This window comes from Adiantum capillus-veneris, chromosome 20 (assembly GCF_014529385.1).
Source record: "Adiantum capillus-veneris isolate H3 chromosome 20, ASM1452938v2, whole genome shotgun sequence".
Taxonomy (NCBI): Eukaryota; Viridiplantae; Streptophyta; class Polypodiopsida; order Polypodiales; family Pteridaceae; genus Adiantum; species Adiantum capillus-veneris.
In genome coordinates, this window is record NC_140950.1 from 119,424,217 (window position 1) to 119,444,453 (window position 20,237).

At 39.3% G+C, this 20,237-nt stretch overlaps 2 pseudogenes; both read right to left on the minus strand.

Annotated features, from left to right (window-relative positions):
* Nucleotides 1–1,141: 1,141 nt before the first annotated feature.
* On the minus strand, nt 1,142–1,801 carry LOC147433164 (uncharacterized; annotated as a pseudogene).
* A 16,510-nt stretch (nt 1,802–18,311) lies between these two features.
* Nucleotides 18,312–19,871, minus strand: LOC147433165 (uncharacterized; annotated as a pseudogene).
* Nucleotides 19,872–20,237: the final 366 nt, after the last annotated feature.

Here is a 20,237-nt window from a genome sequence, read left to right on the forward strand (position 1 = left end):
CCTCTTGACAACCACAATGTCATAATATTTGACCATGTGGTCAAAGGCCTAGGCATACCCAAGGGCTCTTCAAATTGTCACATGATATCCACAAGGGTGACCAAACTAGACCTTGTTGACAAACTATGAATACACATCATCACAAGACCACCATACGTTTAATTATGACAACAAAAAGTTGACTAAATAAGAGAAAAATGAACCTAAGCTATATACTCATTTTTTAGTACCGGGGATTTATTACTATAATTGTTGCAATTGTAGAGTTATATTTTGAGTATTAAACTTTGACCATGTGGTTAAATATATAAGCTCTACACCAAAAATTTGAGGTGAGTTCATTAAACATTTTTGATTCAACATCCAAGGTACCATACAACCTCCATTGTTATTTTACACTATGCACAATAGCATTTGGTTGTGTTATCATTTTCTATTTTGAACATATACTATACCCCTTACAAAAAAACTTTGTTTGGTTCTAAAGTAATAAATGACCTTATGGTCAAATATTCAAGTGAAAATGTAGAACGTTTATACATACATATTATATTTCAAATTAGATTATGAAAGTGAGTGGATGTAGACCACATTTCAAATGCCAAATAACTTTTGACGTGAAGATAGTTCTCCTTACATGATATGGTTCAATATGAGCAATGGAAAATGATTGGGCTCAATAATTTAATTTTTACACTAAAAAATCAATTCATTCAATAAATCATTCATTTGCAAACCAAACAATAACGAAAGATAAAATCAACCCAGTGATCAATGTAGTTAAAATCATGATGTTATGAAAAGGATATATGTGTTTGTGAGCTATCTTTTGCACCTTTCATATCCATTCATATAGGTAGTGCTTACGATAGAAGCAATTATCTTTTTGCCTAATACTAATACTAAAAAACCATTGCACTATAGTTCTTTCAAATGCAACTTGCAGCAAACATACGAACATTGCTTTTAGGAAGGATCATAAACTATCATATTTCACAAAAAAGGCATATAAGCATTAGTTATGTCTCAAATGTATCCCAAAACATAAACACAAAATACATTGCATAGATATCAATCTTGTAAGCAAAGTCAAAATAGACACCACCATGTCTTTACTAGAAAAAGCTAGAAGGCAGAGTTCCTAAACACATGAAGACGTCTTTAATTTCTCTTTCATAATTAGGCTTGCCATGACTTGGCATGATTCTTCCATGACCTCCTCTGCTGTTGGAATGGTAACTGCATGAATGGCAAAAGGAACATCTTAAGAACTTTGATGTGGATTGGTTCTCTCATGGGTCCTCCAACAAGCTGCCTCAACCTCCCTTTGCTCTTGTGAGTTGCAAACCACTGCAATTGTCTTGAGATTATTTTCTAATGCCACATTGGATGCAAGGCCACATCCAAACACATCAAATACAACCTCAAGGTCATCATGAAAAGCTTTGATTGTAGACTTCATGACCCTTTTTTTCCTTATCAAGACACTTTTAATAAAGTTTTTGTGCTCATCACCATCTTCTTTGAGGCCCTCCTCTTTCTCCAAGCTATCACTATCCAAGATCCAAGGCTTGTTTATGTTATTTACATATTGATCTAAGTTGACAAAATTCTTCTCCATGGTTACCAAAGTCAAAGTCACAAAGGATTCTGTAGCTCTAAAACCAAGGCTTTCTACTTTTGGTAAAAAATCAATGTTTTGGCACAAACAAGCACTCTAGAGGATATATCTTGAGTTCCTTAAGTTCTCTAGATAAAATCTTGTGGCTAAATCTCTAATCACACATAATACCTTAGTCATTTATGTCATGGTAGCCACCAAGGTGAGAGGAGGTTGTGACCAAAACTCTAGGCACACTTAACACCTCATTGAGCTAACTTATGATAGCTACCAAGGTGAGAGGAGCTCTATGATTTGACCATGTGGCTAAACTTCTAGGCAAACCCAAGCCTCCTATAACTTAGCTCTTGATAACCGCCAAGGTCCAAATTTAAAGAATAACCCTAATTTTAGATGGGCTACCTCCAAACACCCAAAATGCCAAAATATTTGACCACGTGGTCAAATATTTAAGCACAAGCAAGGTCTACAAAGGTTACATCTTAAGTTTCACAAACTCTAGGCTCACTTAATACCTCACTAATCTAACTTATGATATCTACCAAGGTGAGAAGAGCTCTATGATTTGACCTTGTGGCAAAATGTATAGAATAAACATTAAGCTCAATGAGCTACCTCTTTACAACTACAATGTAATAATATTTGAGCATGTTGCCAAATATTTAGACACAAACAAACTCAAAAAGGTCTTTGGTGTCCTTAGGGATTTTTCCACAAGGTCAATTCATAGTGGTCCTCTCACCTCAATGGCTAACAAGAGGTAATTGATAAATACATTTGGTGTGCCTATAGTTTTGGCCATAGGGTCAAATATTGTGACCTCTTGGTTACTACTACGTAGCTCATAAAGTCCTTAGGTGTCACTCATAGAGGTCCCAATTTTTGAAAAATGTTTTGCCACAAGGTCATATCTTGTGATTTGGTAGTTATGAAGAGGTAACTTATATTCCTTGGGTGTACCTAGAGATTTGATTGCAAAGTCAAGTTCTAGAGGTTCTCTTACCTTGGTGGCTATCAGGATGTATCTCATTGACATCTTAAAGGTTCCTAGAGTTTTGGTCACAAGGTCTAATCTTGTGACCTTTTGACACTCAATATGTAACATTTAGATCCCTTGGTTGTTCTAATGTGTACTGATTTATTGTTGTGAAACATTGTGTTTGACATAGCTACAGGATGAACTAAGTTCAACATGTTTCGCCATGATATATCATGAACTTCATTACAATTCACTATGCTTATGTGTAATGATTTACTGTTGTGAAACATTGTGTTTGACATAGCTATGGGATGAACTAAGTTTAACACGTTTCACCATATTATATCCTGAACCTCATTACAATTCATTGTGCTAATGTTAGTTATAGCCAGATTAAACCTTGAGATTGTATTTTGGATCACTCAATATCTTCTAAGCTTTTACATAGACATCAATAGATGGTTTTTTTTTTGTATTGTGCAAAATCCAAGCATTGTATCAAGCAAGATATACTTGACTTTTCAATAGGTTTGTCAATATTAAAGTGCGTTGGAACACTTGAGGTGTCCTCAAGGAGACATACTGGACAACTATGCATCGTACCTGATCTCAATGGTTTTCTCTTGCAACGTTGCTTTGCAAAATCAACAAAGTTTCAAAGTTTTTGTATGGGAAAGCAATGGGTTTTACTTTGGTCTGGATGCACACAATTTCTTGAAGCTTTATTTGTTTGAAGGTTTTCACAAAAAGGAAATATTCCTTTTTCATGGTATGGGGTCAAGAAAAATGTCATAGATATCCATTGAAGACCATATACAGGCTAGACAAGATGAGAGTAGAAGCAATGTTCAAGCCTTTAAAGCATGTTTGGAATGAATTTGGAAATATGTGTGCTCATCAAAAGACCATTCTCATAGATGATAGCCCATACAAAGGATGTTTGAAACCTATGGAGAATTGCATCTACCCTGAACCATTCAATGTCAACCATGGAGACTCAATCTTGATCGATGAACTCTTAGCCTACTTGACTCAATTGAGTGGATCCCAAAATCCACTCGAAGTTGTCAAGTGCATTCGATATGGAGAGAAGAGTCGTAGTTGCAGCATACAATTGCACCCAAAACTATACATCTTATTTATTCACAAGAGTAGGCTACAAGTGTGATGAAGAGTAGGGCATCACTCCACTCCACTAGATGGAATAACTAGCTTCAATCTTCTCCATGCACCTATGTGTAGTGATGGAATAGAGCAATCACAATGCACACACTCTACACAACTAGGCTTGAAGAGTGGTGTGTTATGTGTTGAGAATGGTGTGGTGTAGTGTGATCATGTGATGATTTACAAGGGAGAGAAGGGCTTTGTTTATAGGTTTTAGAAGCCCCGATTAGGATTAGACCTAATGAGGTTTATTTGAAGAAATCAAAGATTATGCATATTTTATTTTTTTAAATGAGGGTGGGTCTCTCTTATCCTTTGAGTAACATGGATGTGGGTTCAAGGGAAGAGAATTATGGAGGATGAAAGGAGAGAGGATTGAGTGAATAATTTGCGAATGCCTATTCTAGTAGAGGGTTCATTTTACAATAAGATTAGTGGTTAGTAGTTACAAAATATTTACAAAATCATTCACCAAATGGTGAGATATATGATGAGAAAAGTAAGAGAGGGGATAATCTTGTAAAGAAAGGTTGAAGCTTTGGAGAAGTTGACATTCACTTCTTTACGGCACCGGTAGAAGAAGCGATCAGCATGACGAAATAGCACGTGTCGATGAAGCTATGTTATCTTCAAACCTTGGAAAATTCATGAAAAAAGCCTTCATTTGAAGAGGTTAACCTTGGATTTTTGATGATTTTTTGAAGTTCTTTACAAAGCTGAAGAGGGTATGGTAATATGGACATATATGTAGAGAGAAAGGGGAGCACCTACACGTGTAGAAATGGAGGACGAATGCTATGGGGTTTGAGAGAAGTGGCAATGGCAAAAGAGGGTGAATTAGGACATGGGAGTTGCAGGTTTTGGTGTGGGAAGGAGAGGGATGAGTGTGTATGTGGTGGGAGTGTGAAAGGGTGAGAGAAATAGGAAGATTGTTTTGGTGTATGAGGTGGCAGTTTCATGTAAAATCGCCCTTTACTTGAAAATTTTTGAAAAAATTATGAAAAATACTTCAGCTCATGAGCTACATTCTATCTTTTGGAAGTATCCTCAAATTTGGATAATAAGAAGGTGATCAAATTCGCCCAAAAAGCTGTGTATTGTGGGACTACAAAGGTGCTTATGTGGGACCCTTTTTGGTTGAATTCTCCTTATACATCCAAAGGTGAGCCCCCCATGAGCCATGCCATGACCTAAGGAATCCAAGTGGCCCTTGCCACATGCATGGATGATGAATTTTTAAGAATAAAAAAAAATTACACATGATAGACCTAGTGCTTGGATTTTTTCTAGCCCTTGTCTTTATGAGCACATGGTGTATGGAAAAAAATATGTGCAGGACACATGAAGGAATATCATGATAGGCGTATTTTATTTTGTTTTTGTGTGAAAGTGTGAAATATGCAAGTGAGAAAATATTTAACGAAAGTGAGTGACAATGTAGAAACAAATTTCGACTTCCACGAGGGTGCGGGATGAAATGCATGGGTTTATTTTGTAACAATAAATATTATGGAATATGTACACACTAACAAAGAAATATTTCATGCCATGAAAGGATGCAAAGATATTTGAAGAAATGCACACTTAGGTCTAATAACGCACACCTAGGAATATGTATTTATATAAATACAAAGTTTTTGAAAAAAACTCTTTATACATAGGTCCTTTATTTGATAAAAAATATTTACATGTAAAGAGGACCGTAATATTATAAATTTACTTTTTTGGTCTCCTAGCCCAATGACTCGCTCAATGATTTGATATAAAAAAATGTGATAAAAAACCTAAACGCACGCACACTATTTACAATGAAAAAGCGAGCCTAGTCATTGTGCCAAGGTATTTTTGTGGGGTGAAGTGGCTTCTTAAAATATTTTATGAGAGCCGAAAAATGGCTATCATTTAGCCCTCCCCTAGATAATGGTACATTCATGTACCATCAAAAGGCATATCTTCCAATGAAAGTGTTTTTTGATCCTTCGTGATATTTGGTGCCTTAGTCAAATCTTCATCTTGTAGTACCAAGCTCAAAGACTTACATGGTAATGTAGTTGTTCCATACTCTTGTAAATACTCCGGTAGAACTTGACTCAAGTAGGACGTTAGTCGATACCCATTCACCTTCTTGGGGTGCTCTTTGCCATCCAGATCCATGAGTTGATAGTAGCATGAACAGTAGGCCTTCTTTACAATGTAGGGACCCTGCCATCTAGTATTGAACTTCACATCAAATCGATTGTCAAGGCGATTATCATACCTTAGCACAAAATCTCCTTCCTTGATCCCTTTGTCTTTCACCTTTTTGTCGAGCTTGTCCTTTATTTGCGTAGCCTTTCTTTTATGCACTCATAAGCCGACTCCCACTTCCATTCTAGTTCTGCTAGGGTGAGAAGATGATCTTCCCATGCTGCTTCTTCTCCTTGTGCCACCTTTTCATGAAGTCGCATTGTTGGAATGTTGAGCTCGATGGGTTGCAAAGCTTCTTGAACATAGACTAAGTGGAAGGGTGCGAACTCTGTCGGTTCGTTGTAGGTAGTCTGATAGACCCACAATGTCTTGTTCTTTACCATCTTTCAGATGATTCGTGCAATGATGCCATTGGCCTTCTCTACGAAACCATTTTATTGAGGATAGTAGGGTGTGCTATGCCGATGTAAAATGTGAAGCTCATTACAAACTTCTGTGAGAAATCCCTTCCTAAATCCTGGACCATTATCAAAAACGATCTCAAAAGTTGTGCCAAGCCTGCAACAAATGTGAGTGTACACAACCTTGCTTACTGTCCTCTCATTCACTCTTGCCACACTTTGAGCTTCTACCCACCTAGTCATGTAGTCTATGGCCACCAAGATATACAATTTTCCATTTTTAGTCCTGGGCAATGGACCCATAGCATCAATGCCCCATTTTTCAAACGGACCATTTGCAAGGACTAACTAACGTGGACCATGTAACAGATGCTTGTTTCCATTAATCTGACAATAATGGAAGCTTTTACACCAATGTTGAACATCAATGTGCAAGCTTGGCCAAGCAAAGCCGGCAAGAAAAATATTTTTTGCAGTGAGTTCCTGTGCAAAATGACCACTACACGCTTCCTCATGCAAACCTTCAAGAATGGCTTGAATCTCCCTATTACAAACTTGATCTTTTTCCCTTTGGTAGAGGGCACCTTCCAAAAACATATACGAACTCGCCTTCTTAATGAGCCTTCGTTTTTGAGCCTTTCTGAACCCTCTGGAACCTCGCCCTCTAAAATGTAGCTCACAATGGGAGCCAATGACTCCATCCCCTAGTACCTTGGTTGCTTTATCACTGTTGCTGCCATGATGACCTGCACTTCACCCTCAACACATGCAACTGCTTTTTGGGCAAGCAAATCAACATCTTCATTTTGTTTCCTAGGAATATGATACAATTGTACTTCTTCAAATTGATTGAAGAGTTTACGGATGGCATGAACCCTTTGCCTTAGCCTTTCATTCTTACAAGCCCAAATACCTAGAATTTGCTTCATAATGAGAAGTGCATCCCCTTTTACCATGAGACGTTGTATACCGTGGCCAATGAACATCTTCAAACCATGAAGTAGTGTGTCATATTTTCCTTCATTGTTGCTAGTTGAATGTGGTAGATTGACCTTCTCTTTCATGACCACCTTTCCACTTGGGTTGAGCAATACTATCCCTCCCCCTGCTTTTCATATGGCTCCGCAAAAAGCTCCATCAAAGAACAAGGTAAAAGCATTAGGAATACTTTTAGGTGGTGGCAATGGTAGGGTTTTTACTTCAGGCACCTTTATTTCCTTCTCATGAACCTTATGAGTGAGAATCCCTGCCAATTGTGCACGCATACTATCTTCTACCTTGAAAGAGTATTGAAACTCTTGCAACTCCATAATCCACTTTGAGATCCTAGTACTAAGATTCATTTGAGATGACACCCAAGGGAATAAATTTTCTGTAGTGAGAATTACAAAAGATTTTGGTAGCAAGTAGGATCTAAAATTTCTTACAGCAAACATGAGAGAAAGCATCATGAGTTCTTCCTCCATGTAGCCTCTCTCTAAAGCATGCATGACCCTACTAGCAAAGTAGATGGGTCGCATCCGAGACTGTGGGGATCTTGTTGTAATAAAACTGCACCAATTGTTTCCTTCCCAACACTAGAGCCAACAAAGAATGTGTACTCCCAACAAGGAGGCACGAGTGTTGGTAGCTCCGATAGAATGACTTTAATATTACAAAAATACTCTTCAAGATCATCTGACCATGCAAATTATACTTGTTGTGTTAACTTTTGCAAAGGGTGAAGTAAATCCAAGGCTAAGTGAATGAAATGTGACATATACTTTACCTTTTTAATGAATGAGATGACCTCCTTAAGACTCTTTGGTGATGGTAACTCAATGAGAGCTTTTGCCTTTGCTAGATCCACCTCAATACCTTTATAGGAAACCTTGTGACCAAGCAAGATCACTTCGTCCTCACCTATGTGGCACTTGTCGGGGTTGAGTTGACCTCCCATGTGGTAAAGTTTTTTTAAGCCTTCTTCTACCTTTTGTGGATGCAATGATTTTGAGCTATAAATGCAGAAATCATCAATGAACACCCTGATTCACTTTCCAAAGAATGCTTGAAACACCATGTTCATGAAACGTTGGAAAGTTGCAAGAGCATTTGTCAGGACAAATGGCATAACTCTAAAAGCATAACAACCCCAGGGAGTGATAAAGATTGTTTTCAATTGGTCCTCCAAAGCAATCCCTATTTGAAAGTAGCCTGAATAGCCCTCACACAGAGTGTACTTCTCATGACCAGTTACCTCATTCAGTATCTCATCCTAAAATGGGAGGGGAAAGTGATCTCTTTTTGTTGCCTCATTGAGCGGATGGTAATCCACTCACACCCTCCACTTGCCGTTTTTCTTAGGAGTGACAAAAACCGGAGAGACCCACTCTGAATTCTCCACTGGATAAATGAAACCTGATGCTAGAAGCTTTCTTACCTCCTCGAGTAGAGCCTGCTCCTTGATGACTCCTACCATTCGTAGCTTTTGAGCCTTAGGTGTGGCCTCTGGCTTCAACTCAATCTTGTGCTGCACAACATCTACTCCACGCACATCGGTGGAGTCTTTAGCAAAAAGCCTAGGAAATTTCCTTAGCACACATTTGAACTCCTCTCCTTCGTCCTTTGTAAGTGTTGTAGACAACATACCTTCCAACATTCCTTCATCTTGCACATTTTGGTTCTCTTGAGTACCTACCTCCTCCAAACGACAAGAGGTCTCCTGGTTGTTTGGCTTAAACCTTAACCCCATGACCTCAATGGAAGACTCCTCTTCAGTAATGCTGCCACTACTTTCTTCTTGTGAAGTGTTATCGGTCCAATCTTCTTCCATCTCACTTTGAGATGATTCTTCATGGAGCTCCTCTTGGCGTTGCTCCTTCATGTCAAAGACAACCTTCTTATGATTGTCATTCCTGCAAATTATCTTTCCACTCTCCCAATCTTGCAAAGCTCGCATTTTCATTAGCCATGGTCTTCCTAGGATAAATAGGTAACCATTTCCTTTGCTAGACATGACATAGAAATTCATTGCCTTCTTAATGCCAAAGGCCTCTACAAAAACATTTTTACAAATGCCTACACACCTAGCTTTGCTATTGTTTGCTATCTTCACTTTGATTTTAGGTGTCTCATGGATGTGCATGCCTAGTCTTTGCATGAGTCCCTCTGTCATGATGCAAATTTGTGCACCCCCATCCACTAGACCTTTCCTAACCAATCTTCCTTTGATGTAACAATCTAGCATAGGTGTAATATCCTCATTCATTTCAGCATGTGCAATTTTTACAACATGCACACTCTCTATTACCTTTCTCCTAGTGCTAACTACCTTTGTTAAATCCCTTCTAACTTGTGGACATAATGCAAGGAATTGAGGGCATGAAATATCAGGACCCTTACCTTGCATGTCTTCCAACAGGTTGTATGGAGCCATACCGTGTCCAAGAGGGAAGTCTTGGAGGTTGATGCGGCAACGGGTCCTCTTGGCTTCCTTGTTTTCCTTTGAATTTTTTCCTCGTCCATGGTCACTTTGTGATGTTACTCCTTCATTTTCCTTACCTTTTCCCCACCCACGTTTGATGCCATTTACTTAAATGTCACCCTCTTTGGATTGTGTGACTTCTACAACATTGACATTTGGGTCAGGCAAAGGTGGAACTCCTTCCCCTTGTGGAGGTGGTCTTGGTCCATTTAGCTTTTGTAGAAGCCTCGATTGTTGACCAGTTCCTTCACCTGTATTCATCACTGGGAAATTCAAGTTAGGTCTCCCTGGCTCCCCACGGGACCAAGGACAATTATACATCCCATGTCCAGACTCTCTGCAATTCCAACATTGCAAGACTCTCCTAGGTTGTGGATCTCGTTCTTCAGACTTCTTTGCTTGTCCCTTTGGACCTACAGCTTGTGCAAGGTGAATTGACAGTCTGCTTAAAGATTTATTTAACTTCTCAATCACTTCTGCCCCGTTACCTCAGGAAGCTCCCTAGATGTTGATGCTTGTGACTTAACTTTGGGTCTAAGACCTTCTATTGGAACCTCTCCTCTTAAGCACTTGAGTTTCCTATATTTCTCAGTAGCCCTAATTTCACCTGCATCAAAGGTAGCAGGTACACCTGCCTCCAATTTTACCTTAAGGTCAGGACAGAGTCCGACTATGAACCTCTCCTTCTTTAGAAATTTTGCACCATCACCAGGGTTAGCAACATTTTGTATCCATAGAGCCCAAAGGCATAGAAACTCTTGCTTGTAAAAGTAGTAGTCATCTAAGTCTTTTTGCTTATGAGAAACAATGTCTTGCCATAATTTTTGAGTGTTTTGGGGATCAAAGAAGTATTTCTTGAAACGATTCAAAACTTCTGTGTAATTCCCCTTAACTTCCTCAGGCAAAGAGTCAAATCAAGTACTAGCATCTTTCCTAAGGACTACCTCAATCATTTCTACACGTTCTTGATCAATTAATATTCTCTTGATACGGCAACACATCTTGAAATTCGCTAAAAATAATTATGCATTCTCTCCAGGCTCTCCAAAGAAAAGAGGATATCCGGACATTTGGCGTTGGGCCTCCATTGAATTAAATTCAAAGTGACAACACGTTTTTGTTTTTCTTTCTTAAAAAGATTTACACAATAATGTTTTCTAAATTGCAATCTGTTCTACAACAAAATAAAAATATTCACATCAAATGACCTATGATAATCAATAAGAGGCAGGATGACAGGGTTTGATGATGCAAGATTTTCTCCTACTGTTTGGGCACCAAACATGAACAACATACGTTGTTGAAAATGGATCTTTCTACTAATTGCAACGTTAATTCTAATGTGTGGAGTGAAATGGAAGGAAAAAACCTCTATTCATGGGCCATTATCCATTGTCTATGCATGACCTAATGCGTAAAACGAAACAAAAATATACACGTCCAAACTAAGGTCGTATGTAATGATTGGCAAAATAAAAGGATTCACTGAAGCGTTTATCTCGGCCAACCTAAGATGACCTAGAATCCTGCGAATTACTCGTTGAAATTGCAACTTAGTACTAACATTTATGTGTACCTTTTGCCTTGCAATGGAAATAAAAGGATCATACAAATTCTCATGATTCATGCAAACTATTTTACTATGCTAAAGGTTGATCCTACACAAAAATACACAAGCCCTCCTCAGGTGGGGCACCAAAATTGAGGCGGTCCAGGGCGAGCAACAAGAAGAGCAACCTCTAAACACCCTTCGAGGCTCCCGTGCTGCTCAATAGGGACTGGGGCAAGCACAAACAGAGACAACAACAACCCACGGCCAGAAACCAAACAAGAAAAGGGGCACCACCTAGTTGTAGATGCGAACTAGGACGCACGTGATATCTCCTTGTACTCAAACACACAAAGAGAGGGGAATGCAACATAGCCACACACACCAAACACGAATATTCACCACGCCAGAGAGAGGTAAAGAGCACAAATCAACTCAGTCTTAGCCTTAAAGACTAAATGCACACAAAGCTTGATGAGAAACAGAGAGACAACACAAAACTTGACCCTTTTGCCAATACACAAATTGTCTTAGGGTTACGGGAGCCCTCTCACTGAGCACCCTCTTACAATTGATTTTTTTGGGAAACAATTAAACAAGCCCTCAAACCACCAAGCATGAAATGGCACAACAAACTTCATGGACAATATACCTTCAACCACTTGATGAGCCAACTTATCAAATCAATTTGGAGAGAAGAGTCGTAGTTGCAACATACACCCAAAACTATACATCTTATTTATTCACAAGAGTAGGCTACAAGTGTGATAAGGAGTAGGGCATCACTCCACTCCTCTAGATGGCATAACTAACTTCAAGCTTCTCCATGCACCTATGTGTAGTGATGGAATAGAGCACTCACAATGCACACACTATACACAAAATAGGTTTGAAGAGTGGTGTGTTATGTGTTGAGAATGGTGTGGTGTAGTGCGATCATGTGATGATTTACAAGGGAGAGAAGGGCTCTATTTATAGGTTTTAGAAGCCCCGATTAGAATTAGACCTAATCAAGTTTATTTGAAGAAATCAAAGATTATGCATATTTTATTTTTTTAAATGAGGGTGGGTCTCTCTTATCCTTTGAGTCACATGGATGTGGGATCAAGGGAAGAGAATTATTGAGGATGAAAGGAGAGAGGATTGAGTGAATAATTTGGGAGTGCCTACTCTAGTAGAGGGTGCATTTTACAATAAGGTTAGTGGTTAGTAGTTAGTGATTATTACTACAAAATCATTCACCAAATGGTGAGATATATGATGAGAAAATTAAGAGAGGGGATAATCTTGTAAAGCAAGGTTGAAGCTTTGGAGAAGTTGACATTCACCTCTTTACAGCACCGGTAGAAGAAGTGGTCAGGATGGCGAAATAGCACGTTTCGATGAAGCAATGTTATCTTCAAACCTTGAAAAATGCATGATAAAAGCCTTCATTTGTAGAGGTTAACCTTGGATTTTTGTTGATTTTTTGAAGTTCTTTACAAAGCTGAAGAGGGTATGGTAATATGGAGATATATGTAGAGAGAAAGGGGAGCACCTACGGGTGTAGAAATGGAGGACGAAGGCTATGGGGTGTGAGAGAAGTGGCAATGGTGAAGAGGGTGAATTAGGACATGGGAGTTTCAGGTTTGGGTGTGGGAAGGAGAGGGATGAGTGTGTATGTGGGTGGGAGTGTGAAAGGGTGAGAGAAATAGGAAGATTTTTTTGGTGTATGAGGTGGCAGTTTTGAAGTCGGTCATAAATTTCATGTAAAATCACCCTTGACTTCAAAATTTCTGAACAAAATATGAAAAATACTTCAGCTCATGGGCTACATTTTGTCTTTTGGAAGTATCCTGAAATTTGGATGATAAGAAGGTGTTGAAATTCGCCCAAAAAGCTATGTATTGTGGGACTGCAAAGGTGCTTATGTGGGACCCTTTTTGGTTGAATTCTCCTTATACATACAAAGGTGAGCCTCCCATGAGCCGTGCCATGACCTAAGGAATCCAAGTGGCCCTTGCCACATGCATGGATGATGAATTTTGAAGAATAAAAAACAATTACACATGATAGACCTAGTGCTTGGATTTTTCGTAGCCCTTGTCTTTATGAGCACATGGTGTATGGAAAACAATATGTGCAGGACCCATGAAGGAATATCATGATATGAGTTTGTTTTTTTTTTTTGGGTGAAAGAGTAAAATATGCAAGTGAGAAAATATCTAATGAAAGTGAGTGACAGTGTAGAAACAAATTTCGACTTCCAAGAGGGTGCGAGATGAAATGCATGGGTTTATTTTGTAACAATAAATATTATGGAATATGTATACACTAACATAGAAATATTTCATGCCATGAAAGGATGCAAAGAGATTTAAAGAAATGCATGTTTAGGTCTGATAACGCACACCTAGGAATGTGTATTTATATAAATACAAAATTTTTGAAAAAAACCCTTTATACATAGGTCCTTTATTTCATAGAAATATTTACATGTAAAGAGGATCGTAATATTATAAATTTATTTTTTTGGTCTCCTAACCCAATGCCTCTCTCAATGATTTGTTATAAAAAAATGTGATAAAAAACCTAAACGCACGCACACTATTTACAATGAAAAAGCGAGCGTAGTCATTGTGCTAGGGTGTTTTTGTGGGGTGAAGTGGCTTCTTAAAATATTTTATGAGAGCCAAAAAACGGCTATCAATGCCTTTGTCCTTGAGTTCCTTGTCAAGCTTATCCTTTTCTTGTATAGCTTTCCTTTTGTAGCACGAGTAAGCTGCTTCTCTTTTCCACTCATGCTCCACCAATGTAAGAAGTCAATCCATCCATACCTCTTAATCATCTTGTGCACCTCTACCATGAAGGCATATCGTTGGGATGTTGAGCTCAATAGGATGCAAAGCCTCTTGACCATAGACCAAGGGAAATGGTGTGAACTACGTGGCTTCCCTATTTGTGGTTCGATATGCCCACAAGGCACCATCCAAGCAGTCATCCCACAACTTTGTCTTGTTTTGCACCATATTCATAATGATGCATACAATGACACCATTAGCCTTCTCCACCAAGCCATTTGATTGTGGGAAGTAGGGTGCGCTATGACAATGTAGAATGCGAAGGTCTTCACAAACTTCTGTGAGTAAACCCTTCTTGAACCTTGGACCATTATCAGAAAAAATCTCCAAAGGTGTGCCAAATCTACTACAAATATTAGTATAGACCAACCTGATCACTGTTTTTTCATTTACCCTTGCCACACTTTGAGCCTCTACCACCTAGTCCTGTAATCCATATCCTCTAGAATGTAGAGTTTACCATTTTTTGTTCTAGGAAGAGGACCCATAGCATCAATGCTCCATTTTTCAAAGGGTCCATTTGCAAGCACTATTTACCTCGGGCCATGCACCAACCTTTTATTTCCATTTACCTGACAATTGTGAAAGCTTTTACACCAATGTTGGACATTCACATGCAAGCTTGGCCAAACATATCCTACAAGCAAAATCTTCTTCACGGTTAACTCTTGGGAAAAATGACCACCACATGCCTCTTCATGCAAACCTTTTAGAATCGTTGGAATTTCCGCGATAGTTGGTACTCTTCCGGACACTTGATCCTTCCCTCTTTGATAGAGGGAGACTTCTAGGAAGAGATAGAAACTTACCTTATTCATGAGTCTCCTCTTCGGAGCTTTTGTGAAGTCTCGTGGAAACTCTCCCTCCAAAATATAGCCAATAATGGGAGCCAATGACTCCAATCTTTGGTATCCTGGTTGCTTGATAGCTGCTGCCACCATGATGACCTGCACTTCTTTCTCAACACATGTAACTGCTTGTTGTGTAAGTAAATCGGTATCTTCATTTTGTTTACCTAGGAATATGATATAGCTGCACTTCTTTAAACTGATTAAACAACCTACAAATGGCATGAACTTTTGTCCTTAAGATTCTATCCTTGCATGCCCAAATGCCTAAAATCTGCTTCACAATAAGAAGTTCATTCCCCTTTACCATAAGACGTTGTATACCTTGGCCAATGCACATCTTGAAACCATGAAGTAGTGTGTTGTATTCTGCTTCATTAATGCTAGTTGGACATAGTAGATTGACCTTCTCTTTTGTGAAAAATATAAGGGAGTAGGGATAGATCTTTGTGCTAAGATATGTGTGAGAGATTGACAAGTGTTTAACTGAAATATATGAGAGAGACAATGATATACTGAAAGGAATATCTTTATTGATAATGAAGCTTCCTTGAGATACAATATTGGTACTTGCAAACTACCAATGCAGGTACTGCAGACTACCAATACAAGTACTGTGACACAGTCTTAAGAGTACTAATAACAGAGAGTAAATAGTACCAAACAGACAGTTATGGTACTCTAGAAGTACCTAGACTGGTACTCAGAAAGTACCAATGGTACACAGTATAGGTACTTCTGTGAGACTGAAAGGTTGATCCCCAAACCCAAGCTAGAGGTTAAAGTCCCAAGTACAATGAGTGTGTTTTCCCAGATAAGAACACTCTATACAAGATGATCTAAGCCTCACAAGGTCTCTTTGCTCTCTCTCTGTGTTCCCTGTCTTTCTCTCTGTTGTCTGTCTCGCTGTTGTCTGTCACTCTACTGAACTAGTGTACTGGTACATGTTTATATATCTGTATCTCTCAATGCTGAGCATAAGTCGTGGATCCCTTTGGTAGGTAGGTGCACCATTATGTGGGGAACATACTCCTTCATAGTCCAAGAAGATATCATGGCTGTATCTCCAAATAGGTAGCTCCCAAGTTGGCAGGTTACCCTCTGTGTGTAGTCTGTAACTCTACAGGCAGCCAACTTGGCGCCTTCACCAAATATGGTAGAAGATGAATTAGGATAAACCCTCTGATAGGATTATAGTCCACATGGAGTAGAACAATTTCTCTTTGTATTTCTCCACGAGATCACAGCTTTGGGTGGCTATTTTCATCCCTACAAATCTGCCTGCTGCACCTCCTGAATCTGCTCCTACCTTTTAGGTACCTTTCCACCTAACTGCATGGTGGTTGTTGTATATGCTTCAACGTGTATAGCTGATGATGCAAGGGTTATTGACCATCCAAAATGATGTCAAGTCATCATCCTAAGCTACCATGCCATCATGCTACCATAGTATCATGCTTAAGCCTTTGTTCCCACCTTATTCAAGTAGATGTGTTGGACTTGTAACTTTAACACCTTCCCTCAAGTCCATAAGCATCTTGAAAAGAGTAAAACCTGAAATCAAAAACAACTAAAGCAAACCAAACACTAAATTGTTGAAGGCTTTGTTGTGATGCCTTCCCTTATTGCTTGATTTTTCATGAAGAGCCTTCCCTTATTCTTCAATTCCTTCCCTTAAGGGAAGCTCCATCATGCGAAGTGTTGATCTATGCTTGAAGAAAATTTGCTTCCCTAGAGCGTTGGTAAAGATATTAGCAACATTCTCCATGGTGCAGAAATGGTGTAAGACTATGTCTCCACTTTGCACCTTCTCCCTAATGAAGTGCTCTCTGACTTGAATGTGCTTGGTCCTTTGATGTAGCACTGGATTCTTTGCTAAAGATTCAGCTGAGGTGTTGTCACACATGATAGGTGTAGCTTGGCCACTTCCATAGAAACCAAGTTCCTGCAAACATCTTCGCAACCAAATAGCTTCACAAGATGATGTAGTAAGAGCTTTATATTCAGCCTCTGTTGATGAAAGGCTGATGGTGTTTTGTTTCTTGGAGCTCCATGAGATGGCTCCTGCACCTAGAAAGAAAGAATTTCCACTAATTTTCTTCCTATCCACCAAGTCTGCTGCATAATCAAAGTCACTAAAACCATGTAGATTCAGCTTGTCTCCTCCATACAAAATACCTAAGGAAGGAGTACCTTTCAAGTACCGAAGTACTCTCTTGGCTGCATTCCAATGAGACATCTTTGGGGCTTGCATGTATTGAGCAAGTGAGTGGACAGCAAAGCAAATATCAAGCCTAGTGATAGTTAAGTAGATAAGAGAACCTATGAGCTGTCTATAGAGTGTAGCATCATAGGGAATACCATGTTCATCCTTAGTGAGTCTAAGACTAGACTCCATAGGTGTAGAAATAGTCTTTGAGCTGATCATTCCAAATCTATCAAGAATGGAGTGGAGGTACTTTTGTTGAGAGATGAAGATGTCTCCCTTCTTTAGCCTAGAGACTTCGATACCAAGGATGTAGTGTAAATATCCAAGGTCCTTCATCTCAAACTCCTTGGAGAGTTGAGATTGAACATCCTCCACCATAGCTTCATTGCTAACTATCAAGATAAGATCATCCACATAGATGATAACAAGAATAATATGCTTGCCTCGTACCTTATGGTAAAGAGTGTGATCAGCATGGCTTCTCTGAAATCCTTGAGATTGGAGGTGATCATCAATCCTCCCATACCAAGCTCTTGAAGCTTGCTTCAATCCATATAAACTCTTGTTGAGCTTACATACCATGTCCTCTTTCCCTGCAACAACATATCCCTCTGGTTGCTGCATGTAGACTTCCTCCTGAAGTAGCCCATTGAGAAAGGCATTGTTGACATCCATTTGCTTAAGCTTCCACTTTAAGATAGAAGCTAAAGAAATTAACAAACTAATAGAGCTCATCTTGGCTATAGGAGCATAGGTTTCATCATAGTCCAAACCATATTGTTGAGCAAAGCCTTTGGCTACCAATCTTGCTTTGTACCACTTGCATCCAATGCCTTTCTTGTTGGGGCATAATGGACATAGATCCCATGTCTCATTCTTGTGGAGAGCATCCATCTCCTTTTCCATAACTTGGTTCCATTCCTTCTTGGTACTAGCTACCTTGTATGTGGTACGTTCTTCATGCTGTAATTTGCATTGCTGAAAATCTAATTCATTACCTCTGTGATATGTTAATCTTTGAGGTTGTCTTCTAGTCCTTGAAGACCTTCAAAGGGCTGCTTGATGCTCCTCATCTTCTTCCTCTAGTTCTTCAATAATCTCCTCTTGCATGCTAGATGGTATGTCCATCTTGAGAGGTGATGGAGAGCTTGCATCCTCTGACTTTGTGGCTGATTTGAAGCTTGCACTCTCATCAAATATGACATCCCTTGAAATGAATGACTCCTTCTTGATAGGATCATATAGCTTGTAAGCTTTGCTTACATCACTATATCCAACAAGTATGCATCTCCTTGACTTTTCATCTAGCTTCTTCCTCTTCTCATCAGGAATGTGAGCAAATGACAAACATCCAAAGACTCTGAGGTGATCTACCTTTGTCTTGACCTTATGTAGAGCTTCATATGGTGTGATTCCCTTCAAGGTATCTATAGGAGACCTGTTCATCAAATAGCATGAAGTGTTGATAGCTTCAGCCCAATAGCTATTGCTAAGTCCTTTGTCTTTGAGCATACACCTGGCTGCTTCAAAGAGTGTCCTATTCTTCCTCTCTGCTACTCCATTTTTTTGAGGAGTATAGCTTGAAGTTAGTTGCCTCTTGATCCCATGTTCAAGGAGGTATTTTCTAAAATATTTGGATAAGAATTCTCCTCCATTGTCAGACCTGAGAGCTTTGATTCTTCTACCTTTTATGCCATAACTCTGTGGCTGAAATAGGTGTTGATTCACCACCACTTGTGGCCTTTGGCAAGTACTTTGTAGTGATTCTTTGGATCTCTAATGAGGCATTGTTGGCCTTCAAACTCCACTTTGAGGCCCTTCTCTGTCATAGCTCAAACTGAAAGCAGGTTCTTGGTAAGGGATGGTACCAAGAGAACATTTCCAAGAGTCTTCTTCATTCCTGTGCCCAATTGAATGAGTATATCTCCTTTACCTGCAATACTATTAGGAGTACTATCTGTTGTATATATGATGCCATTATGAGTATCATCTAAACTAGAGAAATACTCAGCATGTGAGGTCATGTGGGAGCTTGCCCCACTATCAATCCACCATGGGTCTTCATGAGTGTGAGCTTCCATCTCCTCCAAGGACAACAATGATGTATCTTCATGAAAGCAATCTGAACTTCCTTCTTCTTTGTCTCCATCCATATAGTTGGATGATTTTCCTTTCCAATCATCTTGGTTGCTTCTACAATCCCTTGCAATATGCCCATACTTTGAGCATTTATAACATTGCATAGAGTAGTAGGTGCTCCTACCTCTTCCTCTTGCTCTACCTCTAGATGAATGACCTCTTCTACCATGATAGGATGAGTTACCTTCATGAGAATACTGATCATGAGTGTTGTTGGGTGTCAGTGTTTGTCCTTCCTCTTCCTCTTGCTGAAAAGAGTGCTTTGTCATTGTTGGTGGTACTACTTGTATTCTTTCCTCCTTCATGTATGATCTTCATGGCTGCTTGCCTTTGATCCTCATCTCTAAGGATTTGTTCCATCTCATCAAGTGATGGCTTCTCCCTCAAGATAATAAGCCCCTGGACAAGACCTTCATATCCTTCTCTCAATCCATGGATGATGATTGTAGACAATTCATTGTCTGTCATCTTGTCTCCAACATCTACTAGTTGTTGATGTAGATCTTTGAGCCTCTTGATGAAGCTTGTAGCATCCTCTCCATGATTCCTTTTGGTGTTGGTAAGTTCAGCTCTCAATGCTACTTGATTTGAGGTGCTCTTTGACTCATAGATGTTCTTCATTGTGTCCCAAGCCTTCTTGGGAGTCTTCACATCCATTAGGTGGCTAAGGATGTCAACTTTGACACTTAACTTTAGCATGTGGACTACAAACATGGCCTTCTTGTCCCATTTTTCTAGATCCTCTTCATCATGTTTTTATTCACTTGGTCTCTCCATGGAAACCAGCTGCCAACAATCTTGGAAGAAGAGTAGGGACTCCATCTTCACCTTCCA